Consider the following 26,339-nt stretch of genomic DNA (forward strand, 5'->3'; position numbering starts at 1 on the left):
ATTACTACTGGTCTTCCAGGGAACGATCAAAGCGTATACTGTTTGAGACATTACTCCCGTGGAAGAAAGTGCGCATGGTGACTGTTGTAATCAATCCCGATGCACTTTCTGTGTTTCATCAACACTCTGATAGCCCACAGATTACAGAATGCCACCAGATGTGCATCGGAAACTACTACTGGTCTTCCAGGGAACGATCAAAGCGTAGACTGTTTGAGACATTACTCCCATGGAGGAAAGTGCGTATGGTGACTGTTCTATTCAATCCCGATGCAATTTCTGCGTTTCATCAACTCTCAGATAGTTAACAGATTACAGAATGCCTCCAGATGTGCATCGGAAACTACTACTGGTCTTCCAGGGAACGATCAAAGAGTAGACTGTTTGAGACATTACTCCTATGGAGGAAAGTGGGCATGGTGACTGTTGTATTCAATCCCGATGCAATTTCTGTGTTTCATCAACACTCTGATAGTCCACAGATTACAGAATGCCTCCAGATGTGCATCGGTAACTACTACTGGTCTTCCAGGTTATGATCAAAACGTAGACTGTTAGAGACATTACTCCCATGGAGGAAAGTGCGCATTGGTGACTGTTGTATTCAATCCCGATACAATTTCTGTGTTTCATTAACACTCTGATAGTCCACAGATTACAGAATGCCTCCAGATGTGCATCGGTAACTACTACTGGTCTTCCAGGGAACGATCAAAGCATAGACTGTTTGAGACATTACTCCCATGGAGGAAAGTGCGAATGGTGACTGTTGTATTGAATCCCGAAGGATTTTATGTGTTTCATCAGCACTCTGATAGTCCACAGATTACAGAATGGCTCCAGATGTGCATCGGAAACTACTACTGGTCTTCCAGGGAACGATTAAAGCGTAGACTGTTTCAGGGTTACTCCCATGGCGGAAAGTGCGCATGGTGAATGTTTTATTCAATTCCGATGTAATTTCTGTGTTTCATATACACTCTGATAGTCCACAGATTACAGAATGCCACCTGACGGGCATCGGAAACTACTACTGGTCTTCCAGGAAAGGATCAAAGCGTAGACAGTTTGAGACATTACTCCCATGGAGGAAAGTAGGCATGGTGACTGTTGTATTCAATCCCGATGCAATTTCTGTGTTTCATCAACACTCTAATAGTCCACAGATTACAGAATGCCACCAGATGTGCATCGGAAACTACTACTGGTCTTCCAGGGAACGATCAAAGCGTAGACAGTTTGAGACATTACTCCCATGGAGGAAAGTGGGCATGGTGACTGTTGTATTCAATCCCGATGCAATTTCTGTGTTTCATCAACACTCTAATAGTCCACAGATTACAGAATGCCACCAGATGTGCATCGGATATTACTACTGGTGTTCCAGGGAACGATCAAAGCGGAGACTGTTTGAGACATTACTCACGTGGAGGAAAGTGCGCATGGTGACTGTTGCATTCAATCCCGATGCAAATTTCTGTGTTTCATCAACACTCTGATAGTCCTCAGATTACAGAATGCCTGCAGATGTGCATCGGTAACTACTACTGGTCTCCCAGGGAACGATCAAAGCATAGACTGTTTCAGGGGTACTCCCAAGGCGGAAAGTGCGCATGGTGACTGTTGTATTCAATCCCGATGCAATTTCTGTGTTTCATCAACTCTCTGATAGTTAACAGATTACAGAATGCGTCCAGATGTGCATCGGAAACTACTACTGGTCTTCCAGGGAACGATCAAAGAGTAGACTGTTTGAGACATTACTCCTATGGAGGAAAGTGCGCATGGTGACTGTTGTATTCAATCCCGAAGGATTTTCTGTGTTTCATCAGCACTCTGATAGTCCACAGGTTACAGAATGCCGACAGATGTGCATCGGAAACTACTACTGGTCTTCCAGGGAACGATTAAAGCGTAGACTGTTTCAGGGTTACTCCCATGGAGGAAAGTGCGCATGGTGAATGTTTTATTCAATCCCGATGCAATTTCTGTGTTTCATCAACTCTCTGATAGTTAACAGATTACAGAATGCCACCAGATGTGCATCGGAAACTACTACTGGTCTTCCAGGAAACGATCAAAGCGTAGACTGTTTGAGACATTACTCCCGTGGGGGAAAGTGCGCATGGCGACTGTTGTAATCAATCCCGATGCACTTTCTGTGTTTCATCAACACTCTGATAGCCCACAGATTACAGAATGCCACCATATGTGCATCGGAAAACTACTACTGGTCTTCCAGGGAACGATCAAAGCGTAGAATGTTTGAGAGATTACTCCCATGGAGGAAAGTGCGCATGGTGACTGTTGTATTCAATCCCGATCCAATTTCTGTGTTTCATCAACTCTCTGATAGTTAACAGATTACAGAATGCCTCCAGATGTGCATCGGAAACTACTACTGGTCTTCCAGGGATTGATCAAATAGTAGACTGTTTGAGACATTACTCCTATGGAGGAAAGTGCACATGGTGACTGTTTTATTCAATCCCGATGCAATTTCTGTGTTTCATCAACACTCTGATAGTCCACAGATTACAGAATGCCTCCAGATGTGCATCGGTAACTACTACTGGTCTTCCAGGTTATGATCAAAGCGTAGACTGTTAGAGACATTACTCCCATGGAGGAAAGTGCGCATTGGTGACTGTTGTATTCAATCCCGATACAATTTGTGTGGTTCATCAACACTCTGATAGTCCACAGATTACAGAATGCCACCAGATGTGCATCGGAAACTATTACTGGTCTTCCAGGGAACGATCAAAGCGTAGACTGTTTGAGACATTACTCCCATGGAGGAAAGCACGCATGGTGACTGTTGTATTCAATCCCGAAGGATTTTCTGTGTTTCATCAGCACTCTGATAATCCACAGATTACATAATGGATCCAGATGTGCATCGGAAACTACTACTGGTCTTCCAGGGAACGATTAAAGCGTAGACTGTTAGAGACATTACTCCCATGGAGGAAAGTGCGGAAGGTGACTGTTGTATTCAATCCCAATACAATTTCTGTGTTTCATCAACACTCTGATAGTCCACAGATGACAGAATGCCTCCAGATGTGCATCGGTAACTACTACTGGTCTTCCAGGTTATGATCAAAGCGTAGACTGTTAGAGACATTACTCCCATGGAGGAAAGTGCGCATTGGTGACTGTTGTATTCAATCCCGATACAATTTCTGTGTTTCATCAACACTCTGATAGTCCACAGATTACAGAATGCCACCAGATGTGCATCGGAAACTATTACTGGTCTTCCAGGGAACGATCAAAGCGTAGACGGTTTGAGACATTACTCCCGTGGAAGAAAGTGCGCATGGTGTCTGTTGTAATCAATCCCGATGCACTTTCTGTGTTTCATCAACACTCTGATAGCCCACAGATTACAGAATGCCACCAGATGTGCATCGGAAACTACTACTGGTCTTCCAGGGAACGATCAAAGCGTAGACTGTTAGAGACATTACTCCCATGGAGGAAAGTGCGCATGGTGACTGTTGTATTCAATCCCGATGCAATTTCTGTGTTTCATCAACTCTCTGATAGTTAACAGATTACAGAATGCCTCCAGATGTGCATCGGAAACTACTACTGGTCTTCCAGGGAACGATCAAAGAGTAGACTGTTTGAGACATTACTCCTATGGATGAAAGTGGGCATGGTGACTGTTGTATTCAATCCCGATGCAATTTCTGTGTTTCATCAACACTCTGATAGTCCACAGATTACAGAATGCCTCCAGATGTGCATCGGTAACTACTACTGGTCTTCCAGGTTATGATCAAAACGTAGACTGTTAGAGACATTACTCCCATGGAGGAAAGTGCGCATTGGTGACTGTTGTATTCAATCCCGATACAATTTCTGTGTTTCATCAACACTCTGATAGTCCACAGATTACAGAATGCCACCAGATGTGCATCGGAAACTATTACTGGTCTTCCAGGGAACGATCAAATCGTAGACTGTTTGAGACATTACTCCCATGGAGGAAAGTGCGCATGGTGACTGTTGTATTCAATCCCGAAGGATTTTCTGTGTTTCATCAGCACTCTGATAGTCCACAGATTACAGAATGGATCCAGATGTGCATCGGAAACTACTACTGGTCTTCCAGGGAACGATTAAAGCGTAGACTGTTTCAGGGTTACTCCCATGGCGGAAAGTGCGCATGGTGAATGTTTTATTTAATTCCGATGTAATTTCTGTGTTTCATATACACTCTGATAGTCCACAGATTACAGAATGCCACCTGACGTGCATCGGAAACTACTACTGGTGTTCCAGGAAAGGATCAAAGCGTAGACAGTTTGAGACATTACTCCCATGGAGGAAAGTGAGCATGGTGACTGTTGTATTCAATCCCGATGCAATTTCTGTGTTTCATCAACACTCTAATAGTCCACAGATTACAGAATGCCACCAGATGTGCATCGGAAACTACTACTGGTCTTCCAGGGAACGATCAAAGCGTAGACAGTTTGAGACATTACCCCCATGGAGGAAAGTGGGCATGGTGACTGTTGTATTCAATCCCGATGCAATTTCTGTGTTTCATCAACACTCTAATAGTCCACGGATTACAGAATGCCACCAGATGTGCATCAGAAATTACTACTGGTCTTCCAGGGAACGATCAAAGCGGAGACTGTTTGAGACATTACTCCCGTGGAGGAAAGTGCGCATGGTGACTGTTGCATTCAATCCCGATGCAAATTTCTGTGTTTCATCAACACTCTGATAGTCCACAGATTACAGAATGCCTCCAGATGTGCATCGGTAACTACTACTGGTCTTCCAGGTTATGATCAAAGCGTAGACTGTTAGAGGCATTACTCCCATGGAGGAAAGTGCGCATTGGTGACTGTTGTATTCAATCCCGATACAATTTCTGTGTTTCATCAACACTCTGATAGTCCACATATTACAGAATGCCTCCAGATGTGCATCGGATACTACTACTGGTCTTCCAGGGAACGATCAAAGCATGGACTGTTTGAGACATTACTCCCATGGAGGAAAGTGCGCATGGTGACTGTTGTATTCAATCCCGAAGGATTTTCTGTGTTTCATCAGCACTCTGATAGTCCACAGATTACAGAATGCCGACAGATGTGCATCGGTAACTACTACTGGTCTTCCAGGTTATGATCAAAACGTAGACTGTTAGAGACATTACTCCCATGGAGGAAAGTGCGCATGGTCACTGTTGTAATCAATCCCGATGCACTTTCTGTGTTTCATCAACACTCTGATAGCCCACAGATTACAGAATGCCACCAGATGTGCATCGGAAACTACTACAGGTCTTCCAGGGAACGATCAAAGCGTACACAGTTTGAGACATTACTCCCATGGAGGAAAGTGCGCATGGTGACTGTTGTATTCAATCCCGAAGGATTTTCTGTGTTTCATCAGCACTCTGATAGTCCACAGATTACAGAATGGATCCAGATGTGCATCGGAAACTACTACTGGTCTTCCAGGGAACGATTAAAGCGTAGACTGTTAGAGACATTACTCCCATGGAGGAAAGTGCGGAAGGTGACTGTTGTATTCAATCCCAATACAATTTCTGTGTTTCATCAACACTCTGATAGTCCACAGATTACAGAATGCCTCCAGATGTGCATCGGAAACTACTACTGGTCTTCCAGGTTATGATCAAAGCGTAGACTGTTAGAGACATTACTCCCATGGAGGAAAGTGCGCATTGGTGACTGTTGTATTCAATCCCGATGCAATTTCTGTGTTTCATCAACACTCTGATAGTCCACAGATTACAGAATGCCACCAGATGTGCATCGGAAACTATTACTGGTCTTCCAGGGAACGATCAAAGCGTAGACGGTTTGAGACATTACTCCCGTGGAAGAAAGTGCGCATGGTGACTGTTGTAATCAATCCCGATGCACTTTCTGTGTTTCATCAACACTCTGATAGCCCACAGATTACAGAATGCCACCAGATGTGCATCGGAAACTACTACTGGTCTTCCAGGGAACGATCAAAGCGTACACAGTTTGAGACATTACTCCCATGGAGGAAAGTGCGCATGGTGACTGTTGTATTCAATCCCGAAGGATTTTCTGTGTTTCATCAGCACTCTGATAGTCCACAGATTACAGAATGCCGACAGATGTGCATCGGTAACTACTACTGGTCTTCCAGGTTATGATCAAAACGTAGACTGTTAGAGACATTACTCCCATGGAGGAAAGTGCGCATGGTCACTGTTGTAATCAATCCCGATGCACTTTCTGTGTTTCATCAACACTCTGATAGCCCACAGATTACAGAATGCCACCAGATGTGCATCGGAAACTACTACTGGTCTTCCAGGGAACGATCAAAGCGTACACAGTTTGAGACATTACTCCCATGGAGGAAAGTGCGCATGGTGACTGTTGTATTCAATCCCGAAGGATTTTCTGTGTTTCATCAGCACTCTGATAGTCCACAGATTACAGAATGGATCCAGATGTGCATCGGAAACTACTACTGGTCTTCCAGGGAACGATTAAAGCGTAGACTGTTAGAGACATTACTCCCATGGAGGAAAGTGCGGAAGGTGACTGTTGTATTCAATCCCAATACAATTTCTGTGTTTCATCAACACTCTGATAGTCCACAGATTACAGAATGCCTCCAGATGTGCATCGGAAACTACTACTGGTCTTCCAGGTTATGATCAAAGCGTAGACTGTTAGAGACATTACTCCCATGGAGGAAAGTGCGCATTGGTGACTGTTGTATTCAATCCCGATGCAAATTTCTGTGTTTCATCAACACTCAGATAGTCCACAGATTACAGAATGCCTCCAGATGTGCATCGGTAACTACTACTGGTCTCCCAGGGAACGATCAAAGCATAGACTGATTCAGGGGTACTCCCATGGCGGAAAGTGCGCATAGTGACTGTTGTATTCAATCCCGATGCAATTTCTGTGTTTCATCAACTCTCTGATAGTTAACAGATTACAGAATGCCTCCAGATGTGCATCGAAAACTACTACTGGTCTACCAGGGAACGATCAAAGAGTAGACTGTTTGAGACATTACTCCTATGGAGGAAAGTGCGCATGGTGACTGTTGTATTCAATCCCGATGCAATTTCTGTGTTTCATCAACACTCTGATAGTCCACAGATTACAGAAAGCCTCCAGATGTGCATCGGTAACTACTACTGGTCCTCCAGGTTATGATCAAAGCGTAGACTGTTATTGACATTACTCCCATGGAGGAAAGTGCGCATTGGTGACTGTTGTATTCAATCCCGATACAATTTCTGTGTTTCATCAACACTCTGAAAGTCCACAGATTACAGAATGCCTCCAGATGTGCATCGGTAACTACTACTGGTCTTCCAGGGAACGATCAAAGCATAGACTGTTTGAGACATTACTCCCATGGAGGAAAGTGCGCATGGTGATTGTTATATTCAATCCCGAAGGATTTTCTGTGTTTCATCAGCACTCTGATAGTCCACAGATTACAGAATGCCGACAGACGTGCATCGGAAACTACTACTGGTCTTCCAGGGAACGATCAAAGCGTAGACTGTTTCAGGGTTACTCCCATGGAGGAAAGTGCGCATGGTGAATGTTTTATTCAATTCCGATGCAATTTCTGTGTTTCATCAACACTCTGATAGTCCATAGATTACAGAATTCCACCAGACGTGCATCGGAATCTACTACTGGTCTTCCGGGGAACGATCAAAGCATAGACTGTTTGAGACATTACTCCCGTGGAGGAAAGTGGGCATGGTGACTGTTGTATTCAATCCCGATGCAATTTCTGTGTTTCATCAACACTCTAAGAGTCCACAGATAACAGAATGCCTCCAGATGTGCATCGGTAACTACTACTGGTCTTCCAGGTTATGATCAAAGCGTAGACTGTTAGAGGCATTACTCCCATGGAGGAAAGTGCGCATTGGTGACTGTTGTATTCAATCCCGATAAAATTTCTGTGTTTCATCAACACTCTGATAGTCCACAGATTACAGAATGCCTCCAGATGTGCATCGGATACTACTACTGGTCTTCCAGGGAACGATCAAAGCATAGACTGTTTGAGACATTACTCCCATGGAGGAAAGTGCGCATGGTGACTGTTGTATTCAATCCCGAAGGATTTTCTGTGTTTCATCAGCACTCTGATAGTCCACAGATTACAGAATGCCGACAGATGTGCATCGGTAACTACTACTGGTCTTCCAGGTTATGATCAAAACGTAGACTGTTAGAGACATTACTCCCATGGAGGAAAGTGCGCATGGTGACTGTTGTAATCAATCCCGATGCACTTTCTGTGTTTCATCAACACTCTGATAGCCCACAGATTACAGAATGCACCAGATGTGCATCGGAAACTACTACTGGTCTTCCAGGGAACGATCAAAGCGTAGACTGTTTGAGATATTACTCCCATGGAGGGAAGTGGGCATGGTGACTGTTGTATTCAATCCCGATGCAAATTCTGTGTTTCATCAACTCTCTGATAGTTAACAGATTACAGAATGCCTCCAGATGTGCATCGGAAACTACTACTGGTCTTCCAGGGAACGATCAAAGAGTAGACTGTTTGAGACATTACTCCTATGGAGGAAAGTGGGCATGGTAACTGTTGTATTCAATCCCGATGCAATTTCTGTGTTTCATCAACACTCTGATAGTCCACAGATTACAGAATGCCTCCAGATGTGCATCGGTAACTACTACTGGTTTCCAGGTTATGATCAAAACGTAGACTGTTAGAGACATTACTCCCATGGAGGAAAGTGCGCATTCGTGACTGTTGTATTCAATCCCGATACAATTTCTGTGTTTCATTAACACTCTGATTGTCCACAGATTACAGAATGCCTCCAGATGTGCATCGGTAACTACTACTGGTCTTCCAGGGAACGATCAAAGAGTAGACTGTTTGAGACATTACTCCCATGGAGGAAAATGTGCATGGTGACTGTTGTATTGAATCCCGAAGGATTTTCTATGTTTCATCAGCACTCTGATAGTCCACAGATTACAGAATGGATCCAGATGTGCATCGGAAACTACTACTGGTCTTCCAGGGAACGATTAAAGCGTAGACTGTTTCAGGGTTACTCCCATGGCGGAAAGTGCGCATGGTGAATGTTTTATTTAATTCCGATGTAATTTCTGTGTTTCATATACACTCTGATAGTCCACAGATTACAGAATGCCACCTGACGTGCATCGGAAACTACTACTGGTCTTCCAGGAAAGGATCAAAGCGTAGACAGTTTGAGACATTACTCCCATGGGGGAAAGTGAGCATGGTGACTGTTGTATTCAATCCCGATGCAATTTCTGTGTTTCATCAACACTCTAATAGTCCACAGATTACAGAATGCCACCAGATGTGCATCGGAAACTACTACTGGTCTTCCAGGGAACGATCAAAGCGTAGAAAGTTTGAGACATTACTCCCATGGAGGAAAGTGCGGAAGGTGACTGTTGTATTCAATCCCAATACAATTTCTGTGTTTCATCAACACTCTGATAGTCCACAAATTACAGAATGCCTCCAGATGTGCATCGGTAACTACTACTGGTCTTCCAGGTTATGATCAAAGCGTAGACTGTTTGAGACATTACTCCCATGGAGGAAAGTGCGCATGGTGACTGTTGTATTCAATCCCGATGCAATTTCTGTGTTTCATCAACTCTCTGATAGTTAACAGATTACAGAATGCCTCCAGATGTGCATCGGAAACTACTACTGGTCTTCCAGGGAACGATCAAAGAGTAGATTGTTTGAGACATTACTCCTATGGAGGAAAGTGGGCATGGTGACTGTTGTATTCAATCCCGATGCAATTTCTGTGTTTCATCAACACTCTGATAGCCCACAGATTACAGAATGCCACCAGATGTGCATCGGAAACTACTACTGGTCTTCCAGGGAACGATCAAAGCGTAGCCTGTTTGAGACATTACTCCCATGGAGGAAAGTGGGCATGGTGACTGTTGTATTCAATTCCGATGCAATTTCTGTGTTTCATCAACTCTCTTATAGTTAACAGATTACAGAATGCCTCCAGATGTGCATCGGAAACTACTACTGGTCTTCCAGGGAACGATCAAAGAGTAGACTGTTTGAGACGTTACTCCTATGGAGGAAAGTGGGCATGGTGACTGTTGTATTCAATCCCGATGCAATTTCTGTGTTTCATCAACACTCTGATAGTCCATAGATTACAGAATGCCTCCAGATGTGCATCGGATACTACTACTGGTCTTCCAGGGAACGATCAAAGCATAGACTGTTTGAGACATTACTCCCATGGAGGAAAGTGCGCATGGTGACTGTTGTATTCAATCCCGAAGGATTTTCTGTGTTTCATCAGCACTCTGATAGTCCACAGATTACAGAATGCTGACAGATGTGCATCGGTAACTACTACTGGTCTTCCAGGTTATGTTCAAAACGTAGACTGTTAGAGACATTACTCCCATGGAGGAAAGTGCGCATGGTGACTGTTGTAATCAATCCCGATGCATTTTCTGTGTTTCATCAACACTCTGATAGCCCACAGATTACAGAATGCCACCAGATGTGCATCGGAAACTACTACTGGTCTTCCAGGGAACGATCAAAGCGTAGACTGTTTGAGACATTACTCCCATGGAGGAAAGTGGGCATGGTGACTGTTGTATTCAATCCCGATGCAATTTCTGTGTTTCATCAACTCTCTGATAGTTAACAGATTACAGAATGCCGACAGATGTGCATCGGTAACTACTACTGGTCTTCCAGGTTATGATCAAAACGTAGACTGTTAGAGACATTACTCCCATGGAGGAAAGTGCGCATGGTCACTGTTGTAATCAATCCCGATGCACTTTCTGTGTTTCATCAACACTCTGATAGCCCACAGATTACAGAATGCCACCAGATGTGCATCGGAAACTACTACTGGTCTTCCAGGGAACGATCAAAGAGTAGACTGTTTGAGACATTACTCCTATGGAGGAAAGTGGGCATGGTGACTGTTGTATTCAATCCCGATGCAATTTCTGTGTTTCATCAACACTCTGATAGTCCACAGATTACAGAATGCCTCCAGATGTGCATCGGTAACTACTACTGGTCTTCCAGGTTATGATCAAAACGTAGACTGTTAGAGACATTACTCCCATGGAGGAAAGTGCGCATTGGTGACTGTTGTATTCAATCCCGATACAATTTCTGTGTTTCATTAACACTCTGATAGTCCACAGATTACAGAATGCCCCCAGATGTGCATCGGTAACTACTACTGGTCTTCCAGGGAACGATCAAAGAGTAGACTATTTGAGACATTACTCCCATGGAGGAAAATGCGCATGGTGACTGTTGTATTGAATCCCGAAGGATTTTCTGTGTTTCATCAGCACTCTGATAGTCCACAGATTACAGAACGGATCCAGATGTGCATCGGAAACTACTACTGGTCTTCCAGGGAACGATCAAAGAGTAGACTGTTTGAGACATTACTCCCATGGAGGAAAGTGAGCATGGTGACTGTTGTATTCAATCCCGATGCAATTTCTGTGTTTCATCAACACTCTAATAGTCCACAGATTATAGAATGCCACCAGATGTGCATCGGAAACTACTACTGGTCTTCCAGGGAACGATCAAAGCGTAGACAGTTTGATACATTACTCCCATGGAGGAAAGTGGGCATGGTGACTGTTGTATTCAATCCCGATGCAATTTCTGTGTTTCATCAACACTCTAATAGTCCACGGATTACAGAATGCCTCCAGATGTGCATCAGAAAGTACTACTGGTCTTCCAGGGAACGATCAAAGCGGAGACTGTTTGAGACATTACTCCCGTGGAGGAAAGTGCGCATAGTGACTGTTGCATTCAATCCCGATGCAAATTTCTGTGTTTCATCAACACTCAGATAGTCCACAGATTACAGAATGCCTCCAGATGTGCATCGGTAACTACTACTGGTCTCCCAGGGAACGATCAAAGCATAGACTGATTCAGGGTTACTCCCATGGCGGAAAGTGCGCATAGTGACTGTTGTATTCAATCCCGATGCAATTTCTGTGTTTCATCAACTCTCTGATAGTTAACAGATTACAGAATGCCTCCAGATGTGCATCGAAAACTACTACTGGTCTACCAGGGAACGATCAAAGAGTAGACTGTTTGAGACATTACTCCTATGGAGGAAAGTGCGCATGGTGACTGTTGTATTCAATCCCGATGCAATTTCTGTGTTTCATCAACACTCTGATAGTCCACAGATTACAGAAAGCCTCCAGATGTGCATCGGTAACTACTACTGGTCCTCCAGGTTATGATCAAAGCGTAGACTGTTATTGACATTACTCCCATGGAGGAAAGTGCGCATTGGTGACTGTTGTATTCAATCCCGATACAATTTCTGTGTTTCATCAACACTCTGAAAGTCCACAGATTACAGAATGCCTCCAGATGTGCATCGGTAACTACTACTGGTCTTCCAGGGAACGATCAAAGCATAGACTGTTTGAGACATTACTCCCATGGAGGAAAGTGCGCATGGTGATTGTTATATTCAATCCCGAAGGATTTTCTGTGTTTCATCAGCACTCTGATAGTCCACAGATTACAGAATGCCGACAGATGTGCATCGGAAACTACTACTGGTCTTCCAGGGAACGATCAAAGCGTAGACTGTTTCAGGGTTACTCCCATGGAGGAAAGTGCGCATGGTGAATGTTTTATTCAATTCCGATGCAATTTCTGTGTTTCATCAACACTCTGATAGTCTATAGATTACAGAATTCCACCAGACGTGCATCGGAATCTACTACTGGTCTTCCGGGGAACGATCAAAGCATAGACTGTTTGAGACATTACTCCCGTGGAGGAAAGTGGGCATGGTGACTGTTGTATTCAATCCCGATGCAATTTCTGTGTTTCATCAACACTCTAAGAGTCCACAGATAACAGAATGCCTCCAGATGTGCATCGGTAACTACTACTGGTCTTCCAGGTTATGATCAAAGCGTAGACTGTTAGAGGCATTACTCCCATGGAGGAAAGTGCGCATTGGTGACTGTTGTATTCAATCCCGATAAAATTTCTGTGTTTCATCAACACTCTGATAGTCCACAGATTACAGAATGCCTCCAGATGTGCATCGGATACTACTACTGGTCTTCCAGGGAACGATCAAAGCATAGACTGTTTGAGACATTACTCCCATGGAGGAAAGTGCGCATGGTGACTGTTGTATTCAATCCCGAAGGATTTTCTGTGTTTCATCAGCACTCTGATAGTCCACAGATTACAGAATGCCGACAGATGTGCATCGGTAACTACTACTGGTCTTCCAGGTTATGATCAAAACGTAGACTGTTAGAGACATTACTCCCATGGAGGAAAGTGCGCATGGTGACTGTTGTAATCAATCCCGATGCACTTTCTGTGTTTCATCAACACTCTGATAGCCCACAGATTACAGAATGCACCAGATGTGCATCGGAAACTACTACTGGTCTTCCAGGGAACGATCAAAGCGTAGACTGTTTGAGATATTACTCCCATGGAGGGAAGTGGGCATGGTGACTGTTGTATTCAATCCCGATGCAAATTCTGTGTTTCATCAACTCTCTGATAGTTAACAGATTACAGAATGCCTCCAGATGTGCATCGGAAACTACTACTGGTCTTCCAGGGAACGATCAAAGAGTAGACTGTTTGAGACATTACTCCTATGGAGGAAAGTGGGCATGGTAACTGTTGTATTCAATCCCGATGCAATTTCTGTGTTTCATCAACACTCTGATAGTCCACAGATTACAGAATGCCTCCAGATGTGCATCGGTAACTACTACTGGTCTTCCAGGTTATGATCAAAACGTAGACTGTTAGAGACATTACTCCCATGGAGGAAAGTGCGCATTCGTGACTGTTGTATTCAATCCCGATACAATTTCTGTGTTTCATTAACACTCTGATTGTCCACAGATTACAGAATGCCTCCAGATGTGCATCGGTAACTACTACTGGTCTTCCAGGGAACGATCAAAGAGTAGACTGTTTGAGACATTACTCCCATGGAGGAAAATGCGCATGGTGACTGTTGTATTGAATCCCGAAGGATTTTCTATGTTTCATCAGCACTCTGATAGTCCACAGATTACAGAATGGATCCAGATGTGCATCGGAAACTACTACTGGTCTTCCAGGGAACGATTAAAGCGTAGACTGTTTCAGGGTTACTCCCATGGCGGAAAGTGCGCATGGTGAATGTTTTATTTAATTCCGATGTAATTTCTGTGTTTCATATACACTCTGATAGTCCACAGATTACAGAATGCCACCTGACGTGCATCGGAAACTACTACTGGTCTTCCAGGAAAGGATCAAAGCGTAGACAGTTTGAGACATTACTCCCATGGGGGAAAGTGAGCATGGTGACTGTTGTATTCAATCCCGATGCAATTTCTGTGTTTCATCAACACTCTAATAGTCCACAGATTACAGAATGCCACCAGATGTGCATCGGAAACTACTACTGGTCTTCCAGGGAACGATCAAAGCGTAGAAAGTTTGAGACATTACTCCCATGGAGGAAAGTGCGGAAGGTGACTGTTGTATTCAATCCCAATACAATTTCTGTGTTTCATCAACACTCTGATAGTCCACAAATTACAGAATGCCTCCAGATGTGCATCGGTAACTACTACTGGTCTTCCAGGTTATGATCAAAGCGTAGACTGTTTGAGACATTACTCCCATGGAGGAAAGTGCGCATGGTGACTGTTGTATTCAATCCCGATGCAATTTCTGTGTTTCATCAACTCTCTGATAGTTAACAGATTACAGAATGCCTCCAGATGTGCATCGGAAACTACTACTGGTCTTCCAGGGAACGATCAAAGAGTAGATTGTTTGAGACATTACTCCTATGGAGGAAAGTGGGCATGGTGACTGTTGTATTCAATCCCGATGCAATTTCTGTGTTTCATCAACACTCTGATAGCCCACAGATTACAGAATGCCACCAGATGTGCATCGGAAACTACTACTGGTCTTCCAGGGAACGATCAAAGCGTAGACTGTTTGAGACATTACTCCCATGGAGGAAAGTGGGCATGGTGACTGTTGTATTCAATTCCGATGCAATTTCTGTGTTTCATCAACTCTCTTATAGTTAACAGATTACAGAATGCCTCCAGATGTGCATCGGAAACTACTACTGGTCTTCCAGGGAACGATCAAAGAGTAGACTGTTTGAGACGTTACTCCTATGGAGGAAAGTGGGCATGGTGACTGTTGTATTCAATCCCGATGCAATTTCTGTGTTTCATCAACACTCTGATAGTCCATAGATTACAGAATGCCTCCAGATGTGCATCGGATACTACTACTGGTCTTCCAGGGAACGATCAAAGCATAGACTGTTTGAGACATTACTCCCATGGAGGAAAGTGCGCATGGTGACTGTTGTATTCAATCCCGAAGGATTTTCTGTGTTTCATCAGCACTCTGATAGTCCACAGATTACAGAATGCTGACAGATGTGCATCGGTAACTACTACTGGTCTTCCAGGTTATGTTCAAAACGTAGACTGTTAGAGACATTACTCCCATGGAGGAAAGTGCGCATGGTGACTGTTGTAATCAATCCCGATGCATTTTCTGTGTTTCATCAACACTCTGATAGCCCACAGATTACAGAATGCCACCAGATGTGCATCGGAAACTACTACTGGTCTTCCAGGGAACGATCAAAGCGTAGACTGTTTGAGACATTACTCCCATGGAGGAAAGTGGGCATGGTGACTGTTGTATTCAATCCCGATGCAATTTCTGTGTTTCATCAACTCTCTGATAGTTAACAGATTACAGAATGCCGACAGATGTGCATCGGTAACTACTACTGGTCTTCCAGGTTATGATCAAAACGTAGACTGTTAGAGACATTACTCCCATGGAGGAAAGTGCGCATGGTCACTGTTGTAATCAATCCCGATGCACTTTCTGTGTTTCATCAACACTCTGATAGCCCACAGATTACAGAATGCCACCAGATGTGCATCGGAAACTACTACTGGTCTTCCAGGGAACGATCAAAGAGTAGACTGTTTGAGACATTACTCCTATGGAGGAAAGTGGGCATGGTGACTGTTGTATTCAATCCCGATGCAATTTCTGTGTTTCATCAACACTCTGATAGTCCACAGATTACAGAATGCCTCCAGATGTGCATCGGTAACTACTACTGGTCTTCCAGGTTATGATCAAAACGTAGACTGTTAGAGACATTACTCCCATGGAGGAAAGTGCGCATTGGTGACTGTTGTATTCAATCCCGATACAATTTCTGTGTTTCATTAACACTCTGATAGTCCACAGATTACAGAATGCCCCCAGATGTGCATCGGTAACTACTACTGGTCTTCCAGGGAACGATCAAAGAGTAGACTATTTGAGACATTACTCCCATGGAGGAAAATGCGCATGGTGACTGTTGTATTGAATCCCGAAGGATTTTCTGTGTTTCATCAGCACTCTGATAGTCCACAGATTACAGAACGGATCCAGATGTGCATCGGAAACTACTACTGGTCTTCCAGGGAACGATCAAAGAGTAGACTGTTTGAGACATTACTCCCATGGAGGAAAGTGAGCATGGTGACTGTTGTATTCAATCCCGATGCAATTTCTGTGTTTCATCAACACTCTAATAGTCCACAGATTATAGAATGCCACCAGATGTGCATCGGAAACTACTACTGGTCTTCCAGGGAACGATCAAAGCGTAGACAGTTTGATACATTACTCCCATGGAGGAAAGTGGGCATGGTGACTGTTGTATTCAATCCCGATGCAATTTCTGTGTTTCATCAACACTCTAATAGTCCACGGATTACAGAATGCCTCCAGATGTGCATCAGAAAGTACTACTGGTCTTCCAGGGAACGATCAAAGCGGAGACTGTTTGAGACATTACTCCCGTGGAGGAAAGTGCGCATAGTGACTGTTGCATTCAATCCCGATGCAAATTTCTGTGTTTCATCAACACTCAGATAGTCCACAGATTACAGAATGCCTCCAGATGTGCATCGGTAACTACTACTGGTCTCCCAGGGAACGATCAAAGCATAGACTGATTCAGGGGTACTCCCATGGCGGAAAGTGCGCATAGTGACTGTTGTATTCAATCCCGATGCAATTTCTGTGTTTCATCAACTCTCTGATAGTTAACAGATTACAGAATGCCTCCAGATGTGCATCGAAAACTACTACTGGTCTACCAGGGAACGATCAAAGAGTAGACTGTTTGAGACATTACTCCTATGGAGGAAAGTGCGCATGGTGACTGTTGTATTCAATCCCGATGCAATTTCTGTGTTTCATCAACACTCTGATAGTCCACAGATTACAGAAAGCCTCCAGATGTGCATCGGTAACTACTACTGGTCCTCCAGGTTATGATCAAAGCGTAGACTGTTATTGACATTACTCCCATGGAGGAAAGTGCGCATTGGTGACTGTTGTATTCAATCCCGATACAATTTCTGTGTTTCATCAACACTCTGAAAGTCCACAGATTACAGAATGCCTCCAGATGTGCATCGGTAACTACTACTGGTCTTCCAGGGAACGATCAAAGCATAGACTGTTTGAGACATTACTCCCATGGAGGAAAGTGCGCATGGTGATTGTTATATTCAATCCCGAAGGATTTTCTGTGTTTCATCAGCACTCTGATAGTCCACAGATTACAGAATGCCGACAGATGTGCATCGGAAACTACTACTGGTCTTCCAGGGAACGATCAAAGCGTAGACTGTTTCAGGGTTACTCCCATGGAGGAAAGTGCGCATGGTGAATGTTTTATTCAATTCCGATGCAATTTCTGTGTTTCATCAACACTCTGATAGTCTATAGATTACAGAATTCCACCAGACGTGCATCGGAATCTACTACTGGTCTTCCGGGGAACGATCAAAGCATAGACTGTTTGAGACATTACTCCCGTGGAGGAAAGTGGGCATGGTGACTGTTGTATTCAATCCCGATGCAATTTCTGTGTTTCATCAACACTCTAAGAGTCCACAGATAACAGAATGCCTCCAGATGTGCATCGGTAACTACTACTGGTCTTCCAGGTTATGATCAAAGCGTAGACTGTTAGAGGCATTACTCCCATGGAGGAAAGTGCGCATTGGTGACTGTTGTATTCAATCCCGATAAAATTTCTGTGTTTCATCAACACTCTGATAGTCCACAGATTACAGAATGCCTCCAGATGTGCATCGGATACTACTACTGGTCTTCCAGGGAACGATCAAAGCATAGACTGTTTGAGACATTACTCCCATGGAGGAAAGTGCGCATGGTGACTGTTGTATTCAATCCCGAAGGATTTTCTGTGTTTCATCAGCACTCTGATAGTCCACAGATTACAGAATGCCGACAGATGTGCATCGGTAACTACTACTGGTCTTCCAGGTTATGATCAAAACGTAGACTGTTAGAGACATTACTCCCATGGAGGAAAGTGCGCATGGTGACTGTTGTAATCAATCCCGATGCACTTTCTGTGTTTCATCAACACTCTGATAGCCCACAGATTACAGAATGCACCAGATGTGCATCGGAAACTACTACTGGTCTTCCAGGGAACGATCAAAGCGTAGACTGTTTGAGATATTACTCCCATGGAGGGAAGTGGGCATGGTGACTGTTGTATTCAATCCCGATGCAAATTCTGTGTTTCATCAACTCTCTGATAGTTAACAGATTACAGAATGCCTCCAGATGTGCATCGGAAACTACTACTGGTCTTCCAGGGAACGATCAAAGAGTAGACTGTTTGAGACATTACTCCTATGGAGGAAAGTGGGCATGGTAACTGTTGTATTCAATCCCGATGCAATTTCTGTGTTTCATCAACACTCTGATAGTCCACAGATTACAGAATGCCTCCAGATGTGCATCGGTAACTACTACTGGTCTTCCAGGTTATGATCAAAACGTAGACTGTTAGAGACATTACTCCCATGGAGGAAAGTGCGCATTCGTGACTGTTGTATTCAATCCCGATACAATTTCTGTGTTTCATTAACACTCTGATTGTCCACAGATTACAGAATGCCTCCAGATGTGCATCGGTAACTACTACTGGTCTTCCAGGGAACGATCAAAGAGTAGACTGTTTGAGACATTACTCCCATGGAGGAAAATGCGCATGGTGACTGTTGTATTGAATCCCGAAGGATTTTCTATGTTTCATCAGCACTCTGATAGTCCACAGATTACAGAATGGATCCAGATGTGCATCGGAAACTACTACTGGTCTTCCAGGGAACGATTAAAGCGTAGACTGTTTCAGGGTTACTCCCATGGCGGAAAGTGCGCATGGTGAATGTTTTATTTAATTCCGATGTAATTTCTGTGTTTCATATACACTCTGATAGTCCACAGATTACAGAATGCCACCTGACGTGCATCGGAAACTACTACTGGTCTTCCAGGAAAGGATCAAAGCGTAGACAGTTTGAGACATTACTCCCATGGGGGAAAGTGAGCATGGTGACTGTTGTATTCAATCCCGATGCAATTTCTGTGTTTCATCAACACTCTAATAGTCCACAGATTACAGAATGCCACCAGATGTGCATCGGAAACTACTACTGGTCTTCCAGGGAACGATCAAAGCGTAGAAAGTTTGAGACATTACTCCCATGGAGGAAAGTGCGGAAGGTGACTGTTGTATTCAATCCCAATACAATTTCTGTGTTTCATCAACACTCTGATAGTCCACAAATTACAGAATGCCTCCAGATGTGCATCGGTAACTACTACTGGTCTTCCAGGTTATGATCAAAGCGTAGACTGTTTGAGACATTACTCCCATGGAGGAAAGTGCGCATGGTGACTGTTGTATTCAATCCCGATGCAATTTCTGTGTTTCATCAACTCTCTGATAGTTAACAGATTACAGAATGCCTCCAGATGTGCATCGGAAACTACTACTGGTCTTCCAGGGAACGATCAAAGAGTAGATTGTTTGAGACATTACTCCTATGGAGGAAAGTGGGCATGGTGACTGTTGTATTCAATCCCGATGCAATTTCTGTGTTTCATCAACACTCTGATAGCCCACAGATTACAGAATGCCACCAGATGTGCATCGGAAACTACTACTGGTCTTCCAGGGAACGATCAAAGCGTAGACTGTTTGAGACATTACTCCCATGGAGGAAAGTGGGCATGGTGACTGTTGTATTCAATTCCGATGCAATTTCTGTGTTTCATCAACTCTCTTATAGTTAACAGATTACAGAATGCCTCCAGATGTGCATCGGAAACTACTACTGGTCTTCCAGGGAACGATCAAAGAGTAGACTGTTTGAGACGTTACTCCTATGGAGGAAAGTGGGCATGGTGACTGTTGTATTCAATCCCGATGCAATTTCTGTGTTTCATCAACACTCTGATAGTCCATAGATTACAGAATGCCTCCAGATGTGCATCGGATACTACTACTGGTCTTCCAGGGAACGATCAAAGCATAGACTGTTTGAGACATTACTCCCATGGAGGAAAGTGCGCATGGTGACTGTTGTATTCAATCCCGAAGGATTTTCTGTGTTTCATCAGCACTCTGATAGTCCACAGATTACAGAATGCTGACAGATGTGCATCGGTAACTACTACTGGTCTTCCAGGTTATGTTCAAAACGTAGACTGTTAGAGACATTACTCCCATGGAGGAAAGTGCGCATGGTGACTGTTGTAATCAATCCCGATGCATTTTCTGTGTTTCATCAACACTCTGATAGCCCACAGATTACAGAATGCCACCAGATGTGCATCGGAAACTACTACTGGTCTTCCAGGGAACGATCAAAGCGTAGACTGTTTGAGACATTACTCCCATGGAGGAAAGTGGGCATGGTGACTGTTGTATTCAATCCCGATGCAATTTCTGTGTTTCATCAACACTCTAATAGTCCACGGATTACAGAATGCCTCCAGATGTGCATCAGAAAGTACTACTGGTCTTCCAGGGAACGATCAAAGCGGAGACTGTTTGAGACATTACTCCCGTGGAGGAAAGTGCGCATAGTGACTGTTGCATTCAATCCCGATGCAAATTTCTGTGTTTCATCAACACTCAGATAGTCCACAGATTACAGAATGCCTCCAGATGTGCATCGGTAACTACTACTGGTCTCCCAGGGAACGATCAAAGCATAGACTGATTCAGGGGTACTCCCATGGCGGAAAGTGCGCATAGTGACTGTTGTATTCAATCCCGATGCAATTTCTGTGTTTCATCAACTCTCTGATAGTTAACAGATTACAGAATGCCTCCAGATGTGCATCGAAAACTACTACTGGTCTACCAGGGAACGATCAAAGAGTAGACTGTTTGAGACATTACTCCTATGGAGGAAAGTGCGCATGGTGACTGTTGTATTCAATCCCGATGCAATTTCTGTGTTTCATCAACACTCTGATAGTCCACAGATTACAGAAAGCCTCCAGATGTGCATCGGTAACTACTACTGGTCCTCCAGGTTATGATCAAAGCGTAGACTGTTATTGACATTACTCCCATGGAGGAAAGTGCGCATTGGTGACTGTTGTATTCAATCCCGATACAATTTCTGTGTTTCATCAACACTCTGAAAGTCCACAGATTACAGAATGCCTCCAGATGTGCATCGGTAACTACTACTGGTCTTCCAGGGAACGATCAAAGCATAGACTGTTTGAGACATTACTCCCATGGAGGAAAGTGCGCATGGTGATTGTTATATTCAATCCCGAAGGATTTTCTGTGTTTCATCAGCACTCTGATAGTCCACAGATTACAGAATGCCGACAGATGTGCATCGGAAACTACTACTGGTCTTCCAGGGAACGATCAAAGCGTAGACTGTTTCAGGGTTACTCCCATGGAGGAAAGTGCGCATGGTGAATGTTTTATTCAATTCCGATGCAATTTCTGTGTTTCATCAACACTCTGATAGTCTATAGATTACAGAATTCCACCAGACGTGCATCGGAATCTACTACTGGTCTTCCGGGGAACGATCAAAGCATAGACTGTTTGAGACATTACTCCCGTGGAGGAAAGTGGGCATGGTGACTGTTGTATTCAATCCCGATGCAATTTCTGTGTTTCATCAACACTCTAAGAGTCCACAGATAACAGAATGCCTCCAGATGTGCATCGGTAACTACTACTGGTCTTCCAGGTTATGATCAAAGCGTAGACTGTTAGAGGCATTACTCCCATGGAGGAAAGTGCGCATTGGTGACTGTTGTATTCAATCCCGATAAAATTTCTGTGTTTCATCAACACTCTGATAGTCCACAGATTACAGAATGCCTCCAGATGTGCATCGGATACTACTACTGGTCTTCCAGGGAACGATCAAAGCATAGACTGTTTGAGACATTACTCCCATGGAGGAAAGTGCGCATGGTGACTGTTGTATTCAATCCCGAAGGATTTTCTGTGTTTCATCAGCACTCTGATAGTCCACAGATTACAGAATGCCGACAGATGTGCATCGGTAACTACTACTGGTCTTCCAGGTTATGATCAAAACGTAGACTGTTAGAGACATTACTCCCATGGAGGAAAGTGCGCATGGTGACTGTTGTAATCAATCCCGATGCACTTTCTGTGTTTCATCAACACTCTGATAGCCCACAGATTACAGAATGCACCAGATGTGGATCGGAAACTACTACTGGTCTTCCAGGGAACGATCAAAGCGTAGACTGTTTGAGATATTACTCCCATGGAGGGAAGTGGGCATGGTGACTGTTGTATTCAATCCCGATGCAATTTCTGTGTTTCATCAACTCTCTGATAGTTAACAGATTACAGAATGCCTCCAGATGTGCATCGGAAACTACTACTGGTCTTCCAGGGAACGATCAAAGAGTAGACTGTTTGAGACATTACTCCTATGGAGGAAAGTGGGCATGGTAACTGTTGTATTCAATCCCGATGCAATTTCTGTGTTTCATCAACACTCTGATAGTCCACAGATTACAGAATGCCTCCAGATGTGCATCGGTAACTACTACTGGTCTTCCAGGTTATGATCAAAACGTAGACTGTTAGAGACATTACTCCCATGGAGGAAAGTGCGCATTCGTGACTGTTGTATTCAATCCCGATACAATTTCTGTGTTTCATTAACACTCTGATTGTCCACAGATTACAGAATGCCTCCAGATGTGCATCGGTAACTACTACTGGTCTTCCAGGGAACGATCAAAGAGTAGACTGTTTGAGACATTACTCCCATGGAGGAAAATGCGCATGGTGACTGTTGTATTGAATCCCGAAGGATTTTCTATGTTTCATCAGCACTCTGATAGTCCACAGATTACAGAATGGATCCAGATGTGCATCGGAAACTACTACTGGTCTTCCAGGGAACGATTAAAGCGTAGACTGTTTCAGGGTTACTCCCATGGCGGAAAGTGCGCATGGTGAATGTTTTATTTAATTCCGATGTAATTTGTGTGTTTCATATACACTCTGATAGTCCACAGATTACAGAATGCCACCTGACGTGCATCGGAAACTACTACTGGTCTTCCAGGAAAGGATCAAAGCGTAGACAGTTTGAGACATTACTCCCATGGGGGAAAGTGAGCATGGTGACTGTTGTATTCAATCCCGATGCAATTTCTGTGTTTCATCAACACTCTAATAGTCCACAGATTACAGAATGCCACCAGATGTGCATCGGAAACTACTACTGGTCTTCCAGGGAACGATCAAAGCGTAGAAAGTTTGAGACATTACTCCCATGGAGGAAAGTGCGGAAGGTGACTGTTGTATTCAATCCCAATACAATTTCTGTGTTTCATCAACACTCTGATAGTCCACAGATTACAGAATGCCTCCAGATGTGCATCGGTAACTACTACTGGTCTTCCAGGTTATGATCAAAGCGTAGACTGTTTGAGACATTACTCCCATGGAGGAAAGTGCGCATGGTGACTGTTGTATTCAATCCCGATGCAATTTCTGTGTTTCATCAACTCTCTGATAGTTAACAGATTACAGAATGCCTCCAGATGTGCATCGGAAACTACTACTGGTCTTCCAGGGAACGATCAAAGAGTAGATTGTTTGAGACATTACTTCTATGGAGGAAAGTGGGCATGGTGACTGTTGTATTCAATCCCAATGCAATTTCTGTGTTTCATCAACACTCTGATAGCCCACAGATTACAGAATGCCACCAGATGTGCATCGGAAACTACTACTGGTCTTCCAGGGAACGATCAAAGCGTAGACTGTTTGAGACATTACTCCCATGGAGGAAAGTGGGCATGGTGACTGTTGTATTCAATCCCGATGCAATTTCTGTGTTTCATCAACTCTCTTATAGTTAACAGATTACAGAATGCCTCCAGATGTGCATCGGAAACTACTACTGGTCTTCCAGGGAACGATCAAAGAGTAGACTGTTTGAGACGTTACTCCTATGGAGGAAAGTGGGCATGGTGACTGTTGTATTCAATCCCGATGCAATTTCTGTGTTTCATCAACACTCTGATAGTTTATAGATTACAGAATGCCTCCAGATGTGCATCGGATACTACTACTGGTCTTCCAGGGAACGATCAAAGCATAGACTGTTTGAGACATTACTCCCATGGAGGAAAGTGCGCATGGTGACTGTTGTATTCAATCCCGAAGGATTTTCTGTGTTTCATCAGCACTCTGATAGTCCACAGATTACAGAATGCTGACAGATGTGCATCGGTAACTACTACTGGTCTTCCAGGTTATGTTCAAAACGTAGACTGTTAGAGACATTACTCCCATGGAGGAAAGTGCGCATGGTGACTGTTGTAATCAATCCCGATGCATTTTCTGTGTTTCATCAACACTCTGATAGCCCACAGATTACAGAATGCCACCAGATGTGCATCGGAAACTACTACTGGTCTTCCAGGGAACGATCAAAGCGTAGACTGTTTGAGACATTACTCCCATGGAGGAAAGTGGGCATGGTGACTGTTGTATTCAATCCCGATGCAATTTCTGTGTTTCATCAACTCTCTGATAGTTAACAGATTACAGAATGCCTCCAGATGTGCATCGGAAACTACTACTGGTCTTCCAGGGAACGATCAAAGAGTAGACTGTTTGAGACATTACTCCTATGGAGGAAAGTGGGCATGGTGACTGTTGTATTCAATCCCGATGCAATTTCTGTGTTTCATCAACACTCTGATAGTCCACAGATTACAGAATGCCTCCAGATGTGCATCGGTAACTACTACTGGTCTTCCAGGTTATGATCAAAACGTAGACTGTTAGAGACATTACTCCCATGGAGGAAAGTGCGCATTCGTGACTGTTGTATTCAATCCCGATACAATTTCTGTGTTTCATTAACACTCTGATAGTCCACAGATTACAGAATGCCTCCAGATGTGCATCGGTAACTACTACTGGTCTTCCAGGGAACGATCAAAGAGTAGACTGTTTGAGACATTACTCCCATGGAGGAAAATGCGCATGGTGACTGTTGTACTGAATCCCGAAGGATTTTCTGTGTTTCATCAGCACTCTGATAGTCCACAGATTACAGAATGGATCCAGATGTGCATCGGAAACTACTACTGGTCTTCCAGGGAACGATTAAAGCGTAGACTGTTTCAGGGTTACTCCCATGGCGGAAAGTGCGCATGGTGAATGTTTTATTTAATTCCGATGTAATTTCTGTGTTTCATATACACTCTGATAGTCCACAGATTACAGAATGCCACCTGACGTGCATCGGAAACTACTACTGGTCTTCCAGGAAAGGATCAAAGCGTAGACAGTTTGAGACATTACTCCCATGGAGGAAAGTGAGCATGGTGACTGTTGTATTCAATCCCGATGCAATTTCTGTGTTTCATCAACACTCTAATAGTCCACAGATTACAGAATGCCACCAGATGTGCATCGGAAACTACTACTGGTCTTCCAGGGAACGATCAAAGCGTAGAAAGTTTGAGACATTACTCCCATGGAGGAAAGTGCGGAAGGTGACTGTTGTATTCAATCCCAATACCATTTCTGTGTTTCATCAACACTCTGATAGTCCACAGATTACAGAATGCCTCCAGATGTGCATCGGTAACTACTACTGGTCTTCCAGGTTATGATCAAAGCGTAGACTGTTTGAGACATTACTCCCATGGAGGAAAGTGCGCATGGTGACTGTTGTATTCAATCCCGATGCAATTTCTGTGTTTCATCAACTCTCTGATAGTTAACAGATTACAGAATGCCTCCAGATGTGCATCGG

This window comes from Schistocerca gregaria, unplaced genomic scaffold (genome assembly GCF_023897955.1).
Source record: "Schistocerca gregaria isolate iqSchGreg1 unplaced genomic scaffold, iqSchGreg1.2 ptg000073l, whole genome shotgun sequence".
Taxonomy (NCBI): Eukaryota; Metazoa; Arthropoda; class Insecta; order Orthoptera; family Acrididae; genus Schistocerca; species Schistocerca gregaria.